Genomic DNA, 10,780 nt, shown 5'->3' with positions numbered 1-10,780 from the left:
TTTCTTACTTCTCTACCTCGATTCAATCCACTCAAATGCTTGAACCAACTTTAAATGGTATTCATTATCCTTTCTTATGAAATTGTTTCTCATTGGATTTTCTAACTTTGATATTCCTTGTTATAGACATCTTGTTGCTTTTTATAAATTTTGTTTTGGTATTTTGTCTTTGGCTCTGATTTGTATAGATGAATTTTGTAATCTATCTAATTTTTACTGGTTTCCATGTTGTTCTTTTCCTCTCAGTTATAAAATTTTTATTCCAATTTTTTTAAAAATGATTCGACGTAATTTATTATATAATAAATGATTATCAGACTCATATAAACATAGGCATATCATAACACTATTTCCTAATTAAATAATAATGAGAGAATGTGAGGGAGTATTAAAAGAAAAACGCATAAGTTTTTTTTTCACTCAGTGGTGTTGATAAATTTACAACGTTGATTTTTGAATATGAATTATTCTGTTTTTAATATTGAAATTAACTTCAGTCTTGCAAGCTTTCTCTTTTGCCTTTTTTGTTGTGCTATTTTCGACCATTTTTAAAATACTGACTTTAAATAGATAAATTCAAAAGTTGAATAATTTTATAACTTATACAGGATTCTAAAATTGGACAAATAGTTATAAGAAAAGTCCGTTACTGATCCTGACATTCAGGAAGAGCTTTTTTTGAATTACAGAATCGAAAATTGTCGGTAAAAATTGTACAGTATTTTTGATATAAGGTATTTCAAATGAATTATATTTATAACATTTACAAATTTCAGAAACATTTTGAACATATGAAATCCTATTTGCTCATGTATTGCTGCCAAATTTTGAACTATTGTGATTGCCAAATTTTGATATATTGTGTTTTCTTATATAAATAATTCTGGCATACTTCAACTATTTAATTCTGTACTTTCAAATTTCGATACAACTATATATATGCGGATTAACATTACTAATATTTGGTAATTGTATGGAGTTTTTCACTTGATATATGTAGGAATTAGTCTTATCAGTAAAAACTTTTAATTCCTTCATACCACTTCTTTTTTACATAATATACAGTAGAAATTGTGGAGGTCTAATAAGTGACTAATACGTCAGCAACAATTTTATATGAATCAAATTACAATTTCTGTCAACTCAGTAGAAATAATTGTTATAACTAATATTCCAAAAATCAGCCTAATTGGTAATTAAAAAAGAAATTCAACTTTTTTGATTGTTTGTGTTTTATATTGTTAAGATCAACCTATTTAGCAAAACTCAATTGTTGTCTTTTTATGATTACTTTATTCAATTTGGAGAAACTATTACGTTGGTCTTTTGAGAAGACAATCAATTTTATGTTGTTATGTTTGATTTCTATTTATAGAAGAAGATAGTATCTAGAAAATATGTGTTCGATAAATCATATACAGAATTTATTGATAGAAGACCCGCACTGTTTTTACTATATATTTTGCAGAAATATATAGTACCTTGACAAATACTAGTATATTTTTTATGTATTCATTTAGTCAAAGACTCAGTCCCATGAATGGAGGTAATATCAATCAAAATGACAATTTTCATTATTCCGTTTACACTTTTGTACTGATTTCATTGTAGTTTCGTGAGTGCATTTTCTCATCTATAATATAGAAGCCTAACTGAAATAATACCATTGTGGTCCAAATAAGGTTCGTTTACTTTTTTACTTTCAGTGTTAACTTTGATGATGAATTCTCTGGAACCGTGTCGCTACACAAATCTTTCATCTCATATAGATCTGTTGTATATGGCAAGATTGTTAGGTAGAATTTACGTTATAATGTGTATCAAAACTATAAAGAACTGAAAAGCTGCACATATCTAACTTATTACCTTTTATATAAATCAGATGAAAATATTGATTTTGCAAAAGGTAGTTAACTATATTTTCAATCCCTCAACTATAAAATTGTATTTATATACACTGTCCACATTGGTATTTAGTTGACTTTAGTTTATGAAACTATCAGTCTTCTAACTGTAAACACTTGTGGTTAGTGAAAAGTTTTTTTCTATATTTGTACAAATATATTTTCTCTTCAGTTTATTATGCTATAAAATTGCTCACAAAAAGAAATTTGGTAAATTTAGTTAATATAATTTCTATTTTTCATTATATTAATGCCGTTTTTGTGTATATTTATAGATTGTATCATATTTTTCCATTTCAATGTGTTGTGATATATGATTGAAAAAAGCAATATGTGTTTGAAGTGTAATTTAATCTATCATATATATTTGGTATAGTTTGAGCGTCGGACGACAAAATGAACGATTTTCACATAAATTTTTCCTGAAGATCTATAGATTCGACGCATAAAAGTTATATTTACTAAACATCTGGCTGTTCTAGTAGTATATTGTAATATCGTTTCACAAAAATTATAAAATGTGTAAATTGGATTTTATGTCGCTTGCTCTTGGACTATAATTTTTAATTTGTAAATAAAAATTATTTTATTATCAAGATTCTGTGATAAGTATAGGTATAAATATAATGAAATGTTTAGTGTGAAGGTTATTTTTCTTCCTTTGTTACCACTTAGTAAAGATTAGTATTTAATCCTGGGACAAGGAATTCAGTCCCACGATGTTTAATATAACGGAGAAGTTGTGAAATATTGTTTACTATCTTTACTTCAGTTCACATCTTCTAAATACTACTACACATTTTTAGCGGTGTCGTTACTGTGTAAAATATAAATATTTAAATTCTTAACTCTTCAAATGCAAGTATTGACAGTGTCCAAAGTTGAATGGTTCAAAATTTAACATTTTTTCAAATACATACTATTAGTATTTTAAAATTTTCACTATTATTTCCTATTGTTGAATTGAGTGTAACCATAGTTAATTCATAATAAAATACAAAAACTGGGAAACAGTGACAACAGAGCAATTACATAAAACATATGCCTATTGTGCCTTTTCAAACTTATCATAAAAGCTGCTTAATTCAAAATAGAAATTACGTTGGTAACAAAGATACAACTCCTCCAACCCCATCTACTTTCTCTGCTGAATTATATGCAATATATCGAGCTACACACATCGCTGCTTCGTCAGACGCACCCAATAACCTCATAGTCACAGTCACCATTAGCTCAATCCAAACTCTTCAAAAAATTCACAGCACTAATTCCTTGGTAATCAAAATTAAGCGGGAACAATATTACAACAACAAAAATTGCATTTTGTTGGATCCCCTCGCATTCTGGAATAGAAGCAAACGAAAAGGTTGACCTGGTTGCTAAAGAAGCTGTAAATATTGATATTGCGGAGTGAACCAACCTCAAAAATTACCTCAGTATGATTTGATCATAAACTTAATCTGTAAATTAGATACCAAAATTCAAAGTGTACAGTGAAAAAAAAGTTCAATCGCTAATTAGATAAAAAAGATACAGATTGACCTGTATACAAAATTATATAGGTAACTTTAGAACAGTTTTGTTTTGTTTAAAATATTATCCTCGGAAATATAGCTGATTTGATTGTGACTCGTAAATCCTGATTGCTTTCAATGAAGTCCGCAGGAGTTATGGACAATTTGGTAACATGAGATTCCTTAGGGTGGTTGGTAATGGACTTTTTTACTAATCTGAGTGAAAAGCAGATACTTAAGCTACAATTACTTACAGTCCAGTCATTATAGAGGGGTATACTAAAACTGTTCTCAAAATTCACATATAATTTTATGGTCGCCAGTTTTAAAGGGTTGAAAGGTCACAGAAATTGATTTTTTTTACAAATATCTCGTTTTTTATGTGTCTCCAAGTCATTTATACTTTCTGAGTCAAAGGTTCTATCATCATTAATATTGGTCTGATATGATACAGCATTGAGACAAGCTTGTCAATTACACTTGCCGCAAGCAAAAGAGCACTGTAACCCCGCTTTACTGCATCCAAATCTTGAGCCACAGCCACTCTTGCAGTTACAAAATATTGTATTCAGTAATTTATTTAGAACAGGTAGTAAAATAGTCATGATAAGTTTCAGGAATTAGTTACACATTGTCCAACCCCGCCCTGGGGTTCTAAATCATGTCCTAATCAACTTTGAATTTGATAATAAACGCGATTGAAATGTTGGTGAGGTGCTCCATTCGTTGGTGGTTGATAACTGTACAGGTTCATTCGACTTGGTTGATTTGACGTATAATACATAATGTAGATGATCACTATACGTAGGTTTTGAAGAATTATAAACTACTATTAAGGTTTGAATTCCACTTTCAAATAATCTCTTAAGTTTCCTTTTTCAAATGCTGCAGCAAATTTCTCTTACACCAAACTTTAGATGTGTTATTGGTTTTTTGTTTTGGTATCGTTGTGAAATTTTATATATTCAATTTGCATTGAAACTGAACATTTGGAGTCCTCAGAAAAATAACTTTCGGCACCATTTAAACACTTCCTCAGGAAACAGTATGACGATAATTTACTGTTACTGACCACTACATTTGGCTTATTTACAACTTGCAAGTTACCACCATGTTCTCATCTGTTGACAGGCTGTGTTCCTGAAATATCACACAAAGCAAGTGTATAAGTATATAAATAATAATAATAATAATATATATATTATATATAATAAATATATAATAAGTGTATAAATTTATGGTTGATTTGTATAGTGCTTGTCAAATAAATATTTAGTTTTAACAACTCTTCTCAAATGGCAAGTTTGTATAGTATCTATCAGTGTAAAAATTATATTCTTTGTATCCTGGGTTATTGTCTATTAATTTTTGACAAAGATGTAACTCAATCCTTGTACTTACAGGTAAATCAGGTCTCACTAAATCTTTTGATGTCAAGCTTCGGTAGTTCGGCAAAATTCACTAAACATACGTTGGATGTTAGCATCCGCCATTACATAAATTGTAAGTTAAAAAACTAATGTAAATGTAAAGCGCTTATACCACTCAAAACATGCGCACGTGATAGAGAATTGTCCTCTAGGCCTCTTGCAATAATTTATAGTACTCAGTCGGAGTTTTTTTTCAATTTAACCAGAAATTTGAGATTGATACGTTACTCCTGTTTTTCGACACGAGAAAAAAACACGTTCGTTTCAAACTGCTACCGCACAAATACTATAATAGTGACGGAAACGTGTTTTGGGATGTGCATAGACAAGATATCTAGACACCCAACGCACTACTCGTTTTTTACCCCACCCATCTAGGGCGCCCTCTAGGTGCACAGTCTCGTTATTTAGTAGCCAGACCTCGTATTATCACTATCTAATCTATCATTACCAGGCGAGCCCACATAAAATTCATCGTCAATACTTTACAACTCATTTTTAATTTCATCTTGAAAAAATCTCTTGGGCATCAAACTTTACCCAATCGTGATAGTTTTAAAACTGAGTAATATTCTAAACGCAAAAATGGTGCATATTTGAATAATGAATTGGTTGCAATATCATCAGCAGATATAAAATATGTTTTCTTTTATTTTTACATAAACATGTCCTCAATGGAGGTTCAAGAAAGCAATTTAGAAATATTAAAAATGGGCTTAGGAGATGACAGACCAGCCAACCCGCTGTAATGATAAGACATGGAGTACCGCCTATACGGCGACATTCGAGTGCAAAGGGTGAACGTATTGTGGCGACTATACAGTGACATGCGAGAGCAATGGTAAAACGCATCTTGCCGCTCCTATGGCGACATACGAGACAGGATGTGGTTCATCTATGTATAAGACTATCTGGTGATACTCGAAGTGAAAGATTTCCAATCAATCGAGTGTATGTTAAATTTAATTATTTTATCTCGAAGGACCGTTGTGAATTGCTTGATATTTAGGTTGTAAACAAAAGAAGTTTCTAGTTTCGAGTCATTTATTATACTGGTTACCTGACCCTAGCCGATGTCGCCTCGAAAACGAATTAAAGAAATGTACGGCGTTGCCGGCTCTATAAAAAGATATACTATATATAGATATGTACAATTACTTGCAGTGAACTGCAACACTATCAATAGTCTACACGACAGCACATTCCCAACGATGTTCCTCAAGGTTTATATGTGTAAGGTAATTTTTAATGAAAATCCGGTGGTAGTGGACTGTAGGAAGATGACACAGTTCATACAACACAACAACTCATTAAAACAATAGTCGTTTCTAAACCGATAGTGAATCTTCAATACTACAATCACCATTTCGATTATTATAACTCTAGCAGCTCGGATCAGTTATTCAAAACATTTTATTGCATATTAATATTAATGTTTTGTTATAAATACAATTTATATATTATTTCAGACGATATATGGAATAATATTTAAAATTATAAAATTACAGTGTCTACTGATGAACTATTGGGAGAATTGGTAAGAGTGGAACTTAGGTCTCTTATGAAATGAAAAATAAGTTTGCTTTTATAATTTTATTAAATTGTTATGCTTATAACCTCTATTTTATATACATTTTCCAACACTTACAGTCTCAGTCAAATTATTCTAGTGGGAACTAATTGATTCTAGTTTTTTACAATTTCGATTAAATATATAAGTAGGGTTATTACACAAAGCTGTTATATATGTAGTCGGAATTTATATTCTTGGTCCTTTGAAAGGAAGTATGGTTGTTTTGTATCATTTAATTATGTGATTATTCTAGTGGATTGAATGAATACACTATATAAATTGCTACTTGGAGGAGTTTATGTTCTGTCTTAAATGTATATAAAGAAGATAAACGTTTTGAGTTAAATTTGATAGGTTAATAATTTATGATGAATTTATTGGTATGGAAAAATTCAATATAAGTAGATATGTTAGTCAATAGAAAATATCTGAGGCATATTGAAATTCATCATAATCTTGTAATAGCACTTGAAACTAGAAGTTACGTATCCAAATATAGCAATTTATATACTTACATACATTTTTTAAATGGTGATTTGAGAAAAAATTGTGAAGCCTACAAGATTGCAAAACAATACTCCTTTAGTTGTTACACTAAATTTTATTAGAGTACTCTGAGTAGAATGCAACTTTTCTCGAGAAATATATTTTTTATAATTTCGTTTTATGAGAAAAAAAAAAACTTCCAAAATATATTGAATGTGGTAATGTTACTTGAGAGTTAAAATTGGGGGAATGCGCATACCTGGAATTCGTATTTTTTTACATAAAATTGATTCTCGTAAGATCATAGATTAAATACCACAAACCACATTTATTAAAGACTTCATAGATGCATATTGTCAAGTATTTTCATGTTCATTTGACAGAGCTACTGATGCAGGTGTTCCGCGACTTGATGCAAAAAATTCGGGAGTGAGTAGATGACGTGAAAAAAATGCTGTAATATGGAAAAAATTTTCTCATACGATCCTTCTCTTATGAGTTATGAGGTTTTAAAGTTGCAACATCAGAATTTATATTTAGCCCATTGCGAGTCCCTCTACGATGTTGCCAAGCCTTTACTTAGGAAGGAAAGTACGTCAATATAAATAATTTGCGCTTATGGATGCGCAGATGCATAACCGACCGAACTTCGGACATTCAGCATTTATTATTGTTCGTTGTTCAGTAGATAGTGTGATTTATTGTGTTCGGTGTTATTTTTAGTCTGTGCCATAGTTTATTCTACAGATAGCGCTGTTTTTGAACATTAGGGGCAAATTCGTTTTAAATAAAAAGTTGGAAAGCAAGGTCTTATTATACGCAGCCAAGGACGAGAAATCATAAGCAATATTTTTAATTTCATGAAAAAAGAAGCAGATGAAGGAGTTACTATTCCTTTAAAAAATTACAGGTATGTAGCAAGATTTAATTCGAGAAGTAGGTTGAAGAAATGCGGAGTTTACACATTTTTATACATATTTACACATATTATAAAGTCATGTACCTACTAATTTTAAGGTTTACCGTTGTTACTATTCAATTTAAAAGAGCAAACGTGCAATGCTAAATTATGATGAAATTACAGGTGTTTTGCAGAAAATTAATCACCGGTAAATCTTGACAGAAGCAATAAATGCAAGAAGCTTGAATCGGCTCCTTAAAAAATTGGTTTCAGGTAATAATTTTGATTTTAAGATGTCCATTATCACGATAATTACGATAATTAAAATCTTGATGTCTATCACAGATATTTTTTTTTGTAGATGGCAGAAAATGCCAAACCGAAGAGAAATTTTGTGTGAATTACACGACATTCGCCTGAAACGAATAAATTATCTAAAGAAGCTGATAGAATACCGTAACGAAGGCCGCAATATATGTTATACTGATGAAACTTACATACACAGCAGCCAATAATTTTCGCTTCCCCATAAAGTACAAACTAGACGAACTGTTACAACAACATGGGCACCGTGTACTACGTTTACCTCATCATTCAGAACTAAACCCGATCGAAAAAATCTGGGCATTAGTAAAAAATTGGGTAGCTGCGCACAATACAACATTTAAACTGTCCGATACGGAGGCACTCGCTATGCAAAAATTTGAGGAGGTATCGGAACAAGAGTGGTATAATATTTGCCAACATGTTAAAAAATATGAGAATGACCTTATACAAAAAGAGCAAATCTTAGACCACACTCTAGATCACTTAATATTTACAGTAAATACGGGTTCATCGGAAGAAAGTGAAGACAAAAACAGCGAGGATACTGATAGTTCATTAGAGGATGAACTAGAATGTTCGTCTCTAGTTTCTGATAGCGAATACTGTTTTTTTTAATTAACGACATAGATATAATATTACACTCAACATGTGCAAAAACAGTGTTTATTATAAACATACCAAGCACACCAAACCTCTATGCAATAAACAGTTGCTATTTCTATAAGATACTGTATATATATATATATATATATATATATATATATATATATATATATATATATATATATATTAAATAAGTAATATCCTACTGTAATATATGTTTAAATCCTTAAAATATATTATTTTTTGTATTTTTTAATCTAATAAATGTTTTGTTGCGAACTGATTAATTTTTATTTAAATAAAAACCTACGCCATTGGTATATAGACCGGGATCCCTCGCCCTTTTTCGTAAGTGATTACTAACAAGCTAATTTTTCGTCAGTAGCTTCATTTTGACGAGACGCCCAACATTAGCTAGTACAAAAATTTCGTAAGTGGTAGCTAACAGGGGTAATGAGAACATAATTTGTTGATTTAGTGGTTATCAAAAATTCATTACTAACTGGTTTTTTTATTTATAATTCTTATAATAATAATCTAAATTAGCCGAAAAAATATTTGTCCTACAAAATGCTAGGTTTGATCAACGAGGTCCCATTTTTGCAACATGTACTATTTACGAGGTCATGAAAAATTATTACTAACCAGCTGATTTTTTTTTTGTTGGTTAGTTAATAATTATATAATTTAACGCCCACATTGTCCTACACATTACGTGGAACGTTTTTCTAGTCCGACACTCTTAGGTTGTAGTACAAATACTAGATGTAAAAATAATTAGTATCAAGTTGAAACTTCGTGAGTAGCTTCGTTTCAATGAGACGCCCAAGAATTTCCTTTACGAAAATGCTCGATTGTGGTAGCTAACAGGGGTAATGAGGACATAATTTGTTGATTTAGTGGTTATCAAAAATTTATTACTAACTGGTTTTTTAATTTATAATTCTTATAATAATAATCTAAAGTAGCCGAAAAAATATTTGTCCTACAAAATGCTAGGTTTGATCAACGAGGTCCCATTTTTGCAACATGTACTATTTACGAGGTCATGAAAAATTATTACTAACCAGCTGATTTTTTTTTTGTTGGTTAGTTAATAATTATATAATTTAACGCCCACATTGTCCTACACATTACGTGGAACGTTTTTCTAGTCCGACACTCTTAGGTTGTAGTACAAATACTAGATGTAAAAATAATTAGTATCAAGTTGAAACTTCGTGAGTAGCTTCGTTTCAATGAGACGCCCAAGAATTTCCTTTACGAAAATGCTCGATTGTGGTAGCTAACAGGGGTAATGAGGACATAATTTGTTGATTTAGTGGTTATCAAAAATTTATTACTAACTGGTTTTTTAATTTATAATTCTTATAATAATAATCTAAAGTAGCCGAAAAAATATTTGTCCTACAAAATGCTAGGTTTGATCAACGAGGTCCCATTTTTGCAACATGTACTATTTACGAGGTCATGAAAAATTATTACTAACCAGCTGATTTTTTTTTTGTTGGTTAGTTAATAATTATATAATTTAACGCCCACATTGTCCTACAAATTGCATGGTATATTTTGCTGATCCTCCAATGGAATTTGAAATTCATAACAATAAAAATCTATTCATTCTGTACATTTTTCTATTGGAGTTTAGTTATATTAGTACGCATGCGCGTACTAATATAACTAAAGAGAGTCAAAGAAATTAAAATGCAAAGAGATGTTTTTGGCCGTTTACTTTATGCATCAGTAGAAAATAAAATTGATATAGAAAAAGCATTAAGTTATCCTCTAGCTCCTGTTCCTTTTTCACTCTGTCATACTAATGGATCGATATGCAAGACCCCTAAATCTGTGATTATTAATGAATTACTAGAATATCAAACCGAAATTGAAAATCCTCCAGAAGCAGACATTCACTTAATTGATGGATTTTATTTATTACATACGCTGAAAAACGTTCCAAACAGATATGGTAAAATCTCGAAACATATATTACAAATACTTACATATAATAAAAAAGAAGTACATATTATATTTGACAAGTA

Source organism: Diorhabda sublineata, chromosome 4, assembly GCF_026230105.1.
Source record: "Diorhabda sublineata isolate icDioSubl1.1 chromosome 4, icDioSubl1.1, whole genome shotgun sequence".
NCBI classification, from domain to species: Eukaryota; Metazoa; Arthropoda; class Insecta; order Coleoptera; family Chrysomelidae; genus Diorhabda; species Diorhabda sublineata.
The sequence above is the reverse complement of the archived record's forward strand: the minus strand, read 5'-3'. Positions refer to the sequence as shown.